The sequence below is a fragment of the Temnothorax americanus genome, unplaced genomic scaffold (assembly GCF_048541705.1).
Source record: "Temnothorax americanus isolate GAGA-0224 unplaced genomic scaffold, ASM4854170v1 Scaffold5, whole genome shotgun sequence".
Lineage (NCBI taxonomy): Eukaryota > Metazoa > Arthropoda > Insecta > Hymenoptera > Formicidae > Temnothorax > Temnothorax americanus.
The window spans coordinates 3,084,057-3,099,413 of record NW_027509657.1 but is presented as its reverse complement, the minus strand read 5'-3'; the positions used below and the strand labels follow the sequence as shown (position 1 = coordinate 3,099,413).

Here is a 15,357-nt window from a genome sequence, read left to right as displayed (position 1 = left end):
AGTTACGAGGAACGAGGATATTTACGTCGTAATTCTTCCCGCTTAGATAAATCAATGATATTTAATTTCAAATTAAAATCCCATCGAAATTCAACTGAAATTATAGCGAAGAAGTAAAAATCAAGATTCGGTTATTTCTTCGCGCCTCGGAAGTTTAATTTCCGAAAATCCGCGTCCTATAAAGGCCATTGCACGTAACGAAGTTTTAGTCATAATCGTAGGGCCGTAAGAAAATAGACCACGCACACTCGATTATTCTTCGAGCTCAAGGAGAATAATCGACTGTGATTGATTTATTTTTTTACGGCCTTATGATTATGACTAAAACTTTGTTACGTGCAATGGTCTTTAACTCGAATGACGGGGAAGGATGGAGCAAAGCAAACTGGGGGGAGGGGGAAAGACAGCAGGACAGACAGGAGGAAGAGGGAGCAGGGCGCATTTCCGAACAAAGTAGAGCGGCAGTGCGAAGCAGGGAACAGAAGGGGAGAGGAAGAGAGAGAAAGAGAGAGGCTCGACCCGGTAGCTCACGCGCGCGGTGCACATCGGCTTCGTGCGAGAACCGACTGATGATGCAGCCGGCAGCTGAACGCTGAACTGCATCGCGTGTTGCTCGAGACGAGCACGCGCCATATGCCGCATTGTTGCGGGGCCGACCCCCTTCCTCTCCCTTTTTCCCTACATCCTTCTTTCTCTCTCTCTCTCTCTCTCTCTCTCTCTCTCTCTCTCTCTCTCTCTCTCTCTCTCTCTCTCTCTCTCTCTCTCTCTCTCTCCCCCCTTCTCTTTTTCCATCTCTCTCTCAGCAGCCACCCGCCGCGCGCCCTTCGAAGCACGCGAAATAAATGTACGCCTGGTCGCGCGGCGATTTAGCGGATCGAGCGCCACCAATCATCGCCGGACAGACGGACGCCGCCGCCGCCGCCGCCGCCGCCGCCGCCGCCGCCGCCGCCGCCGCCGTGTCAGGAGGCAAGAAAAGAACGAGAAGAGCAGCGGGAGCTCTCGTTTGGCATCGGAGGGAACGAGAGCGAGGATCTTATTGCGAGAATGTGCCACATTGTTATCGGCCCTCTTCGTCATCCCGCTCTCCCGGGTTCTCCGCCTTTAGGTCGCCGTCGCCGCCGCCGCCGCCGCCGCCGCCGCCGCTGCTTGTTCTCCGAGTTCTCTATCCTCTTGTTCGTGCTCTTCGACTTGTTCCACATTTTGCGGGACTGCATGTTAAAATGCGACGATGAAAAATAAATCGAATAAATGGCATTTTTATATATATTACGCGATACAGAATTTTTAATAAATAAAATAGCTAACGGTATAAATATTGTCGAAAAAATGTAAATTATCTTAATCGGAGTATATTTTCTGATACTAATTGTAAGTAATCCTTTTATTTTAACGCCATCAAAACAACCAATTTTCGGTCATCTTAGTCGCGTATACAAGAAATTGAAAATTGTCATTGAATAAAGCATTTGTTTCATTATTCTTTGCTAATTCGTAATCACTCGTTTTGATTATTCTACGAGATTTTTGCAAATCATTAAACCAAAAGTCCACTTCGATGCAGGACCGCGAGAAAAAAAAAGAGAAAAATAAAAACACGCAAACTTTGCCATTTCGCGCGTTGCATGCCATGCTCAAGCGGTGCGGCGCATGCACGCGTCATGGGCTAGCACTAAAGCCAATTATCATTCTAAGCCTAAATGCACCGCACGGCATCCCTTCGGGGACATCGACGGTTACAGTCGCGCGTGTGTACGCGCTTCGTGGGCAACTATAAACATAACGAGGGGCGCATGCATACGCGTGATACACCATCGTCAAAAAGATCCCGGATTATTTTCACTTTGTCACTCGCAAAAATCGTTATCGGAGAATGCGAGTTTTCACTAAATCATTACGATAATCAGATGTTAGGTCGTAACGCATCTTTACTTACAACTTGAAAAAAAAAAAAAAATTTTAACCAAGTTACCCGAATATGACGTGTGTCAGTTGCACGTATTCGGCGAAGCCGAAATCAGCGGGCCCCGAAACGGCCGGGTAGGTAAGTAGGGAACGGTCACGTCAGAGCGGACGTGTGGCAGCGCGTATGCTCGACACATGTGTATGGGTAATGTGATCTATCATTCCCTTATACGCAGGTGTCAGCAATTATCATCCTCGGCTAAGCGCCGCGGCGTCATTCCTGAGGGAGCTCCGAGCGCGGAGCATCGGCAGTCACGCACGTGCCACGTGCAGGAAGGTCATAATCGAGCCACGGCCGCACTGCGACCGCTTAATCCTGCGCCGTACCCTTCTCGCCCTCCATCTTCTTCTTCTCCTCCTCCTCCTCCTCCTCCTCCTCCTCCTCCTGCCAGTTCGGGAATGCAGATCTGTTCGCCGGACGATCTCGGGAATCGCCTCGTTAGAGGGACCGATTATTTCCCCTCTTCTCTCGTGAATGGCGACCAGCTATAGTCTCGCATACGGACACGCTCCTCTCCGCTCCTCTCCAGCATCGCGGCACGCGTTCCATAATCCTGACCCCACCTCGCAGCCCCTGCTCGCAGCACCAAGATTGGTTGGTTGGTACGAGATGGAGGTGTCGTCGACGACAAACGATCGAGATTAGTCCGCGTGCTATGCGGACACTTGCAGGCGAATGTGGAAGAGACAGTTTCTCTTGTACAGTTTCACTTTATACAATTACGGCCATCTTTCGCGTACGAAAGAATAATTCTAATGATAGAACGTTAGTTAGTTCTATTGCGGTGAAATTTTGCGATGCTTTCTGCAAAATGGAATCATATACATTTAAAAAACAACACGTGAATTGCTTTATCGCATAAATACATTTAGTTGTCGTTCACGAGAGATCGTTGACATTTTTATCAAGCGAATCGAACAAGTTTCTACATGTTTTATGGAAGATTTTATGGAAGCACTTTTAGTTTTTTTTTTTGCTTCAAAATGATCTTGTTTATTATGTTCTGATCGAAATATCAGAATTATTACAGTGTTAAGGATGATATCGACGAGATCGAGAAAAGGAAGACAGTAAGATGGAATCTTTGCGGTGTGTTTGCGTGTTAAGAGATTGTCTCCGGCATGGCGGGTGTGCACGGACATACGCACGCGGTCGGGAGTGCAGGATCGTGGAATGCAGATCAGTTTATCCAGTTGTTGGCAGGTGTCACGTACGAGAGAGTCTCCGTCCTCCTCTTCTCCTTTTTGCTTCCTGTATAATCAGCAGCGCAGATATCGTCGCTACGCGCGAAGAATCTCGCAAGGATTATCTTTTCTTCTCTTTTTCTCTCGCTTAATGAGAAATAAAGATTATCGAATGTGACTCGTTTGCGCGACAACGATTATTAGTCCTGTCCCCTCTTTGTCGCAATTTTTCTCCTCCCCCGTTTCGCTCGACTGTACCAGCAATCTTTGTGAAACGAGTCTCATTTGTGGAAAAGGTGATGAGAAAGTAGTGGTGGGAAAAACGGATAGACCGTTTAATCCGGACCACATTGAAACGGACGATTATTAACTTAACGCGCCGGGATGACCAGCGAATCCCGTGGAGTCTCAAGGATAATCTCCGTGGAGGAGAAAGAGAAACACACGGAGGACGGCTTACTGTCCGGCGCAATCGCGAGATCGCTTGATAAACATTACTCGCGTGCGAATGTTGCGCGCGATCGCGCGCCGTCGTATCATCGCTCGGATGCGTGCAATGCACCTGAAATAGATAAGATGCGGCGCGCCCGCAATGACTTCCGGGATTTCCTGTTAGCGTGTTTTCTCGCCACGCCGTGGCATGCGGATTCTGTTTATCTATCGAGGTACGCCGCGAGAGACCGGCAAAATCAACCAAGATTATCTATCTGTGAATCTATACGATACAATTCAATCGTATTACATACTGCATTTATGACCAAGCGTCGAAGGTTGATTTTGATGTGTATTTAAATAAATCTAGAATTACTGAGGTTTAAATTTAAAAGTTATAAATGTAATTAATTGCAAATTGTATTTAGTTACATACAGTAAATTAATAATTATATATTTACTGACGTATAGATTGTAATTATACGTCTGATGCTTGAGGTAATAATAAAAAGTCTAAACAAAGTAAGCGAAACTTTGTGTAACAGAATGCTAAAATAATGAAGAGTTGAGAGTGGTAATAATGGGAGACAAACAAACTTTAGTAAATAAGCTTCTTAACTCGTAACTATGTAGCAGTTAAAAGGTAATTACATTGCGGATTTATATTAAAAAAGAAAAAAAGAAAATGTGATTATTTTATTTCGTAACTAATAATCAGATGTTTACTTCTCACTTATAAGAAATTAATCACTGATATTTATCTGATTAGTGTGTCATGTCTTTTTTCCATTTTTTGAAGACAAACGTAATTTTATATATAATGATAAAAATAAATGAGGATCCGCTTATGTTTGCCGAGGAATTGTTTATCGATGCATGCACTTGTCATAATAATGTCTCATCAAATCAAATGTGATAAACTAAATCAGTTGTTTCTCATAATCTGGATTAACGAAAATCTTACCGGGTTGTCTCAAATTTCGCTTTACCTCCGGCAAACCGTCGTAAATCGATATAAATCAAATCATGCGCGATTTGCACCGCGCCGTTCATATTCCTCCTCGGTATCTCGTTAGGCGAAACGAGCAGCCGTCTCTTCTCTCGCACCCGTTTGCGCTCTCTATCTCGATCGCTTTGTTTAGCGAGGCCCACCCGGAGATTCGGCGGCGGTCCCTTGGCGGATTATTCGGTGCCGTGTTACACCGAGCCATTCCCCCCTCCGCCCCTCCTTCCCGTCCCCCGAATCCGCCGTCGGCCCCCCTGGCAAACTGTCGGGGAAGCCGGCAGATCGAAACGGAGACAATCACCTGCGGCGCGCGTAATTTCGTCAGAAACTCGTCTCGCGTACTTTGCGGCGACGCGACGGTGGGAAATTCCAGACGGATAATGCGGTTTTACGTGGACTTCATTTGTTCCGCAATCGCCGTTTCGGAGGTGTCGAATTCATTTAACGCGGATTATCGCTCCGGTCGAATTCGATGCATATAGATGTATATATGTGCATCTGTGGTATCTGTGTATGTATTGGACGTATTCTCGTCGTCTCGTTCGCGCATACCGCGAGCAAACAGAACGCTGTTTGCGATTCACTGGCGCGACGCGCATTTCGACGATGTAAATCTCCGCTAGTGGATTATACTCTTTGCCAAGCTTTATGATCGTTCGCGAAATTGTCTCGGCATACGTCACTCGATAAGGCATTCAAACACTGTAACAAATAGGTGATTTAGCGATTGAATTACAGTAATTAATTCGATGCTATTTTTTTACACAAAATAGATTAAGTTTGTAGTTAATTTTATAGAAGTTATAAACATAATATTGTCAAAATCCATTTAATGAAACAGACAATATTAATTACCTGTTTTACTGCTTCTTTTCGATTTAAGCAATGTGGATAGCATAACCAATTTTAGCATCGAAAACAGATTTTATTAAAAGTTTTAAATCTTTTCTGTTGCAGCATATCAACCTGTCAACCATATACTGCTCGTCGTTTTGGTAAGTCTTTACCGTTTGTATTTTTAATTGATTTATCTTGACGTAGGTATCTCCAACAGTTAAAATAGGAAATATTCAATATTAAATTCGGCAAGTAAGCGATCTTCTCGTTTTCATGATGCATGTCTTTTTTGTTTACGCGGTTTTATTTAATGCGATTTTCATTAAAAATCAAGCCGTTTGCATATATCAGGAACCACATTCTCTATTTATCTGGAATGAAACATACTGAGAGGATAGATAGGAAAGTAGGGCACAGGGAACACATTGTCGGGACGAAGACAACCATCTGTAGCAAAAGTAATTTGCCCAACGTATTTTAGGGCAAAGAGAAGGGAAAGATGGGATTTTCGTTAATAGATTATGTTTCACTGATGCGTTCCACGTCGGAGGTTGAAAAACGAATCTTATCAAATTCTCTAAATATAGATACCTAAAATTTATACTGAAGAGATCATTTGTTTAATAACTCTGCCTGTTCATTTAATAACGGTGACTTAAATTATTTAATCTTGAAAATGTAATAAATTTTAAAATTATATTTCACATATAAAATATGACTGGAAATATAATATCACTAATATTGCATGTTTCAAAATTGGAATCTTGCAGAAAATGGATTTGTATAATATAATAATGATAATTCCAATAAATTCCAGTAGATCTGACGTCTTACATAAATATCTCGGAAATTTGTGTTCGGTTTGCGTATAATTACTCGAGTAGTTCTCTGAATTCCGTCTTTTTATTTGCCGGTATTCTCATTATAGAAATACGTTCACACAAAAGTAATATGTGCTGGGAATTAAAACAATCATTCGATGAGACTTCTGCCACCGCTACTGTCGAAAGTGAGAGGTGAGAACGTCGACGGAATTTACAAGCGAAAAGACTCGGTAGCGGTCGCACGAGGGATTCGAGGGAAGCATTCGCGTGAAATCGCAAATGCAACGTAATCGTTCGCCACCCACCACGTGACAAATCACGGTGGCGACGTCGCAAAAAAAACGCCGGTAAGACGGTTTTGCCGTGGGCCAGGGCGACTGAAACTCGGCCAGAGGTCTATACAGGATGTCTCAAGACGCGCGGTCAAAATTAATGATGCATAAGAGGTACCGTAAATACTTGAGGCTCATGTTCTTTTGCCTCAAATAGTCAATAAAGCAATTAGGTTTGCAAATTAAATTCAAATGTAGAGGTGTTATTAAAAATTAAATGATGGAGATAGTGTCGATTCAAATATTTTTAGTATAAAAATGATTTTCGAAAAAATGTAATTTAAATAAAAATTTTTCGCTCTTTTATTTTCAATTTTAAAGCATCTATATTTATAAAAAGACAATATAATTTAATTCAGTAATTCTGTGAATTTTGTAAAATGTCAAGTAAGATTTGTACAATTAAGATTATTTTTAATTAAAACAATAAAAGAGTTTGTGAAAATTATTGCAAAATAATATTCAATACGTAACTAGAAAATTTATTTTCGAAAGAGTAACATTAAGTCAATATATAATTTTATACGAATATCTGAAAAAAAACACGCATTTTTAGTTTTGTCTTAATGAAAATTTGACTAGATTTATCTTCTTTTATAAAAATTGAATTTACGTTCACAAACACACGTTTACAGCCACTCTGTAGATTCTACTTAATGAAAGTGGGGGGGGGGGGCAAACGAGTACCTTTAGGAAAACGATTAAAGAGGACATGCGGTGTTCTTCGCGTGTCCTCTTTGAATAAAATCCGACCATTTTGTCGAAGAGAGAAAGAGAAAAATCTTATCTTAATATAATAGTGAAGTAAATCAGAAGTAATTATACGAGCTATTTATTACAGAAAATGATACAAGTCAAAGATAAAACAGATTTCTAAGATATAAGATAAGATTACAATATATTGAATATCATAATTTAATCGCGATTATGATATGTTTTATACGTATATACATATATATACAAAAAATTTTCCAAGTTAAAACTAAATAAAGCTTATTTTAACATAAATATAATTTATGACAAATGTATTTGAGATAATAGTCGTTGAACACGGCAAAATCACTCAATTACAGAGGAATCGCGTGGGGATCGACTTAGGCTAGATCCCTTGATGTATGTATCGTCCGCGCGATAAACAAGCGACGGAAAAACGTGTCATTAACGTTAACGACCGACCATAGCTCATCGGCGATTTAGCTCGTCTCTCTTTTAGCGCGAACCACGCGGCGCGTCACGGAGAATCGATTGATCGCGACAGTCCGTATATCCCCGACAGGGCGTATCGAGGTCGATCGCTCGCGCCGGCGTCGCTAATTCGCGACAGGATAATAAACGTTGGCCATACGGGAGCGAGAAGACCCGTAGTACCGAACCCAGGGCACATTTATTTATTACTTATATACGAGCGACTAATGACACAGGTGACGGGAAATCCATTAATCGGACCACTCCTCCCGGGAGCGAATCCCGCCGATAAGTTTCCGTGCGAGCGATTCGTTGCACCAGCATTATGGAGAATTTCAACCGTGCCAACCCTGTCGTGGGATCGTTTGGATTGTTTGGATTAATCTAGTTGAGATAGCATCCGCTCATACTTACGTATACGCCAATATGTATACACCTGTGACTTTTATCTTTTTCTTTTAAAACGAAATTAGTCATCTTTTTGTTTGTCTGAACAAATAACGATAACAAAAAATAAAAATAACAAAAAAATAAATTACAATAAATAATACGTAACAATTGAATCACATGGTTTAGTTGAATCCAGTATCATACAAAATTGTAAATATAGATATTACATTAGATTTTTATATTCCTCGAAAACAAAATTAAACATATTTTATTTTAAATAATAAGTAGCGGATAAAAACGAATAAATTATTATTCTGGTTGAGCGAGCTACATTTAAATAGTAATTTATTTAATTTGTTTGCTTTTATATATATATATATATATCTCCAATGTCGTCACAAATTCATAGAACTTGCGTAAAAGTAAACTGTTATATCTAGAAAAGATAACCAACTCACGTAAGTCAGTCCTAAATGACGAGATTTGTATTTTCTCTAAAAGTCCACTCTGTATATATAAATAAGAATTGAAATTAATAAATTAAAAAGAATTTGATATTAAGATATTAAGTTACATTAATAATAAAATACAATAATAGAAATGCATCAAAATATTTGGGGACTGTGTATTAAAAATAATAATTGATGCATATTTATGGCTCTCTTTTTAAGCATTGAAAGAGCATTTATAATTTACATACATTTATTAGACTCGTTTCAAAATGGTACTTGTAATAAAAAAAAAATTGAACGCAATGATGGCGATTTGATAATATATTATATATTTCATTTATTATATAAAATTATATATTCCAGTGCATTTCTTATCTGTTATGTATCTTTTTTATACATTTACAATCAATCGTTACATTTTTGCATTAAAATTTATAAGATTATTTATAAGATTACCGCAATTTTTCTCTCCTGCGTTATATTTTTATAACGTGCAATTATCGACAACACGATCGTCACGATTTTGTTTCGTTTATTCGGTTTATCGTCTCCAACTCGTGAAAGTTTTTCCACGTTTATCGCTATCGGCACATCCGTCCTACACGGTCATTCAGTTACAATAAATACTCTTAAGCGTTATTCTACGTTTACGTTTATCAGTATATATATATAACTTTATATATATAAGAGGTAATGTTTTTCTTCTCCCTTGATAAAACTGCGGCGCCCCACTTTAATTCCATCGAAAAGAAACCATCGTAGAATACTTTCCCATCCTTTCCTCGTGACTTATGCCGTGCAATAACTCCTGTTTTAGTAAATTCCCCATTTAAATTTAGTAAATTCCACTGACCTATCTTTCGTTCTGTGACGCCAAAAGGCATTTGGCTCGGTTGTCGCGACAGCAATATCGATTATCTGCTGAAATTTATGTCGGAAGGGACGAAATTAAAGAGCAATATCTGTCAACGAAATATGACATCTAAAGATAGCAATACCAGTCTGTATATATATATATATATATATACATATATATAATATATCTCCTTTTCTATCGGGAAAACGGGTGTTCGTGTTTGAATAAAATTTTGATATATATTCCAGAAAGAACATTTCAAAATAGTACATTTTTTTTGTATATATTTATCTACAGATTTATTAGATTTATTAGATATTGGTTTTCTGTACCTGCCATCTCGGATAACTTAAATTGACCTCTCATTACAAACTACTTTACGTGTCCGTCGTTGATATCGCGGTTTTGGAAATGATACTTCGTTATCTTAATAAAACGCAAGAATACTCGAAACTTGGAGTGCGATCGATTTTTATGAATCGTTGAATCGCGTTTCATTACGAAACCATGATTCATTACGAAAGCAATGGAGACGCACGAGCGTTTCCGCGAAAGCGAGAAACTCTTCTTTCTCCCTCACACCGGACGCGATTGTTATCGTATCAGGAAAGAGATCGTTATTACCTCCATTATTGCGATAATAAATTTCCAAATATCGATCCGTCATCGAGGGATGTCCGGCAAACCGTCATTATTATCGTCTATTCGCGGCACGTGTTTCCATTGCGAGACGAAGACAGGGAGAGAAGAGAGAGAGCCGATAACGGTCGATACCAGAAACGAAGCGATGAAATTACTCACGGAATCGGATCTTGGGCGTCAGCGTGATGGCACGCGTGAATCACACATACACACACACACGCGCGCGCGTTTGCCATCGAGGCCACCACGATAGGAGAGGATGCCACCGTTGGTTGCCGTTATCGATCTTCTTCGGAGAAAGCGCACGTCGGGACATTTTTGGTGTGATGCAAACCCCCGGAGTGTGTGCAGGTCATCGACAGGCGCTTAGATAAGATTCCGATTCGATCTGTGGCAGGCTTATCTCATCGTGTGAAGGAAACCCCGTGACGTATATCGCGTCAATCTGAGCAAAGCAACGCACTTGAATCGCACCGTGCGCCGTGTGCAATAGTGCATCATCATTTTCTGTGTTCTCTCTTTTCCTTCTCTCTCTCTCTCTCTCTCTCTCTCTCTCTCTTTTCTCTCTCTGTTTCTCCGTCGAAGAAAGGTCGCTGCCGTTGCGATGCCGGGCAGGCCGTCGTTTGCAGCGTGTGTCACGTAATTCGCGCGTCGCCGGAAGCGATCGCCAATACGCGATTTGGCAACACACGATAAAGTTCCAGTTCCTAACTTGAGCGCTTTCACCCGATTCGAAATTGAAAATCAGCGAGCAATATCCCGTAGAGGCGCGGTCGTTGATGATGGAATTCGTTGCGTCCCGTGATGCAGGATTAAATCAAATTGCATTTTATTCTTGTATCGCGAAATAATATTAATCTAATGGAACGATGTCATTTAAACAATAAAGGTAATTAAGAAGCAATTCTAATCTGCGATAAAACTACAAGGGTCTCAGCTGGAAAAAATCGTCTGTGTAAAATTCTAAACTGAAAGGTGCGCGATCAACAGCCTGTGTAATCGCGATTGACGCGCGCGGCTATAAGTACGATGTATCAAATTGCATCCCATTCTTTCATGTACGCGAACCGTGTAATATAAATTCAACAGAATGCATAACATTAGCAATATGGAATATATATTGAATCACAAATCACATAACTAATATGATTTATATCCGCGATAATATATTCAAAGTTCTCTGTATATCCCACCGTGTAAAATTTGTAGCGCATCATGCGAGCGTACAGTATCATGTATCTTGCGTATTCCATATTTGTTAGTATAATAACACGATTGTTTTTTTATTTGTGATATCCTATTACGTACTCTCAAATAAAATTTAGTTATGAGACATAATAATGAATCAATTACATTACTGATATTTCATACTTTATATTAAACTAATGCTATTGGTATTTTATATTTTGAGTTAATCACAAGAAATGTCATCAATCGCGCGATTTAGAATATTCGCCTGTGATCGAATCTGTGATTGAAAATTTAATATCGCGCATTCAAATTGTGACGTGAAATTAAAAGTTTATGATAAAACGTTCGGGTAGAAGTCAACATCAGAACGGTGAAAAACAGGACCCATTTTTGTGTCCGGGCACGACCTTTCTTCACGCCTTCGTGTAGGCCTGAGGACACGTGGGAAACACGAGAAGCTTGAGGTTTTTTTTGCTAACGTAGAATCGAAAAGCGAAAGGTCTTTGGCCCTCATCGAGCGTTTAGAACTCCAGAAAAGTGAGGGGGCCCCGAGACAGCTTCGACGATGGACACGTCGAGGGAATCGGCCCCTTCGAGGGCCAAGTACGTGCCTTCTGTTGCGAGAAAGTATCGCAAAGATCGACAATGATAGGGATGTAGGGAAAAGGAAGGGGAGGAGGGGCAGAAGGGGTATTTTGACAGTCAGAGAGGTAGACGCGTGCCAACAACTGGAATTCTCTATACTATTTTAAAGGCCGATGACTCCTGAACCGAGTAAATCCTTCGAATAGATGAGCGTGTTATATTTTTAAACTAAAAGTCTCTTGGTGTGTAAACTTAAATTTTACCGATTTGTTAAATTTCTCGCGGACGACAGTCAGTTTTAAGTCTAATTGGAAACTAAAATAAAACTTTGATGCATATAAATTCGAAAAATGACATCTATTACTTGTATTTAGTCAGTTATTATCGGATCAGTTCTAATATTATCTCATCCACTTCAAAATTATGTTAAATACAAGTTACTAATTAAAGTTACATCGACTTCCAAGATTGTGTAAGTTACATATTCAAATAGGACAGAATAACACTCAAAATATTATAGAATTCACATTCATTGATTATTCGCGAGCGCAATTACATTTGTAATGTGTGCATTATATATATAAATGTGTCTGTGTGTAGGTTTGTGCTGTTCGTACGCATAAAGTATGTTTTAACTTCTAATACGATGGTTCGTAATTATTTCACTTACGGCACTTTAAAGTAAGAAAGAGTATATAATAGGAATATGAAAAAATAGGAGGACGGACCTCGAGTGTCGAAGATATTAATTTCGAACGAGTGTTTTGGATGGTCTTCTTGCACACACCGAGATACAATTATCTTTTATTACTTTTGCGTGCCGTATTTATCCCTTCCCGCCCGTCTCGTTTCCCCAAAAGGGGTAAAGAATGAACAAAAGTCCGTGCTCTCTCGAAAGCCATGTCGAATTACCGAACAACGTTTACTGCTAATAGTCCGCGTGCAGCGGAACGGGCACGGAGGGAGAGAGATATCTGAGATGGAAATCTTGTTAGGAACTTGAAACGGAGGGGCAAACGTCCGGAGGATATCCAGGGGATAACGACTCGCCTGGCGTATGTGTGGGTGGAAGAAGAGAAGGAGAAACAAGGATGATAGAGAAATGAAGAAAGGGAGAGAGGGAAAGAGAGAGAAAGAACCGAGAGTACGAAGAGAAGAAGAGGAGAGAAGTCGTGGGAGAGAGGGAGAATAAGCAGCTACATAAAGACAGGAGCTGGCGCGTGCCAGGTGCTTCGTTGCACACAATGCATCTCTGTTAGGCCGGGAAGGAGAGAGAGGAAGAGAAGACCGGGGGAAGAGTCTCCGGAAGTCGAAACGGGGCCTGGCGGGTGCACAGGCGGCTCTTATTAAAGAGGAAGAAAGGAGCGCGTCCGCAGAATGCGCGCGATCCTCGTTCCGTGCCCGTGCTGGCAAATGGTCGTGCACTTTAATGCGATGCGACGACGACCGGTGGTGCGTTTGCGATGCACGCGCGACGCGCACCTCTCCTCTTGTAATACGTGCCGCGTCGTGTCGATCGCGCCGCGCGCCGCCGCCGCCGCCGCGCCGTCCGTATTTAATTGACGAAATTCTTCAGATGCCCGAATCTCTCAACAGAGGAGACCCTTCTTAAAGCGCCTTATGAATCTGCCGATCTCATCATAGTCAATAGGTTACAGAATTCGCGTCGATTCGACCAGGAATACCACGATCGTTTTTATCCCACATTCTTTTTCTTTTTTACAATTTTTTGGGTTATCTCGAAGACATTAAATATTCAAAGAATAACCTTATTGGAGAACGCGGAATGTGGTAACTCTTCTCGCCAAATATGTATAATAAATTAAACGAACCAAGTGGAGCGATTGGTTACAATCACCGCAACTGCATTTGAAGATTAACTTTCTCAATTACGTACGAGTGTGACGAGATGAGATAGGAAGTAGGATACAAACAGAAGGAGCAAATTAAACCGCCAGAGTTAAATGTAATCCCGCAAAACATTATTTAGCTCTCAGCTACCATGGCAGGATTAAATCTGGCAGGCTTGCATCAGGTACTTTATGCAGCATCACACAAGAGTACGAAACTTGTTTTCGTCTTATTACTTCCTTAACTTCTTCATAATGCTATGCGTGACTATTTATTTTCCTTCTCATTATGAAGCTAAATAAAAGAAAGTAATATAACGTCCTTAGTATTGCGAGCAAATTAAATTTACATGAATTTTGTTATTAAAGTTAATTATATTATAAATGGAGATTGTGCTTCTTAAGCTTTACGATTTACTTTGTACAAGTCTCTTTGACAGATGCTTTTTCCGTAGGTTCTGTAAATCAAATATTTGCATCTGACCCCGGTTAAATATCAGGTTTCAGGTTGTAAGAAACGTATATAGGAATACTTTTTAATCTTCTTGCAATTACTCGGGCTATTCGATTACTACGGATTAGAACCGTAGTAACCCCGATTTACGGAAGTAGTAAAAACGGCTTAACACCTCGAAAACCTAACCGGGTCGGAAGCCGGCGCGGATAGCAGGATCAGCGACAAAATTGAGACGTTTAGGCAGACCATTAAAAAGATGTCCAGCGCCGTCCCATAAATCACCGTCCTGTTTTTCAGTCGTCGGGTGAAAAGCGAGGCGCACTACCCCCGGAAAGGTATGTATATGTGTATGTGTGCGTATTCGTGTGCACGCCGCGCTGCCGGCAGGTTCGTGAGAGCGACAAAGGGAGTGCGCGCGAGAATGCAAAGGCGTGCGAGAAAAGGAAGAAAAGGCGAGGGACCGATGGCGGCGGAGGGGGATGCAGCGGGTCTAAAGTCGCGTGCCTCTGAATAACTATCGAACCCTCGTGCTTGGCCCTGTGGTATACTCGCCCCTGACGGCCAATCCATAAATACCCTAATGGGCCTAAACTGTCGCTTTTACCCTCCACCGCAGGGGCTTTGCCAAATGCCGAATGCACTGTCTATGGGATCTTTATTTTCCCTCCGTCCTCTCTTCCTTTTTGACACTTTGCTTATGTCTTGCTCGTTTTTTTCAATTTTACGCTCTTTTCCTTTCTTTCTTTTTCTCCCTTTATTTTTCTTCCGCGTCCAACTGCAAGTTCGGCGCCTTTTTCGGGAATATATCGCCGCCGGAAATGTATTTAGAATGCACACTTTGAAATCGTTTTCCATTCATTCGGCGTTTTGGGAACAGTTTGCAAATGCGGTACCTTCGCTAAAGCTCACGGATTTCCAGGTGAAAAGGGTAGTCGGTGAAGCGATGAATACTCGCTTTTCGTCGTTGGAGGTGAAAAATTTCAAACGCTATTCAGTGGTAGATTAAAAACTTTAGTTCCTAGAACGACCCTATTATGTGGCGTCGGTAATCCATACAAAGCCAAGTATCAGTCAACCGCTATATATTTATGAAATATATTTAATACGTATATACATAATATGGAAAAACTTCTTATATGTTTCTTTTACGTTATACAAAATGTGTCTGAAC

General features: G+C 40.9%; 1 protein-coding gene and 1 long non-coding RNA gene across 3 annotated transcripts in view; one reads left to right on the top strand and one right to left on the bottom strand.

Annotated features, from left to right (window-relative positions):
• Positions 1-8,768, top strand: part of LOC143904229 (uncharacterized) — a 63,091-nt gene extending 54,323 nt beyond the window's left edge. The window contains exons 2-3 of the long non-coding RNA XR_013258872.1: positions 5,543-5,580; positions 8,000-8,768. This is a non-coding gene — a long non-coding RNA (uncharacterized LOC143904229). The remainder of the gene's footprint in view (positions 1-5,542; positions 5,581-7,999) is intronic.
• LOC143904226 (uncharacterized) overlaps positions 1-15,357 on the bottom strand; it is a 470,020-nt gene that overhangs the window by 99,171 nt on the left and 355,492 nt on the right. The gene's annotated exons all lie outside the window — the stretch shown is intronic.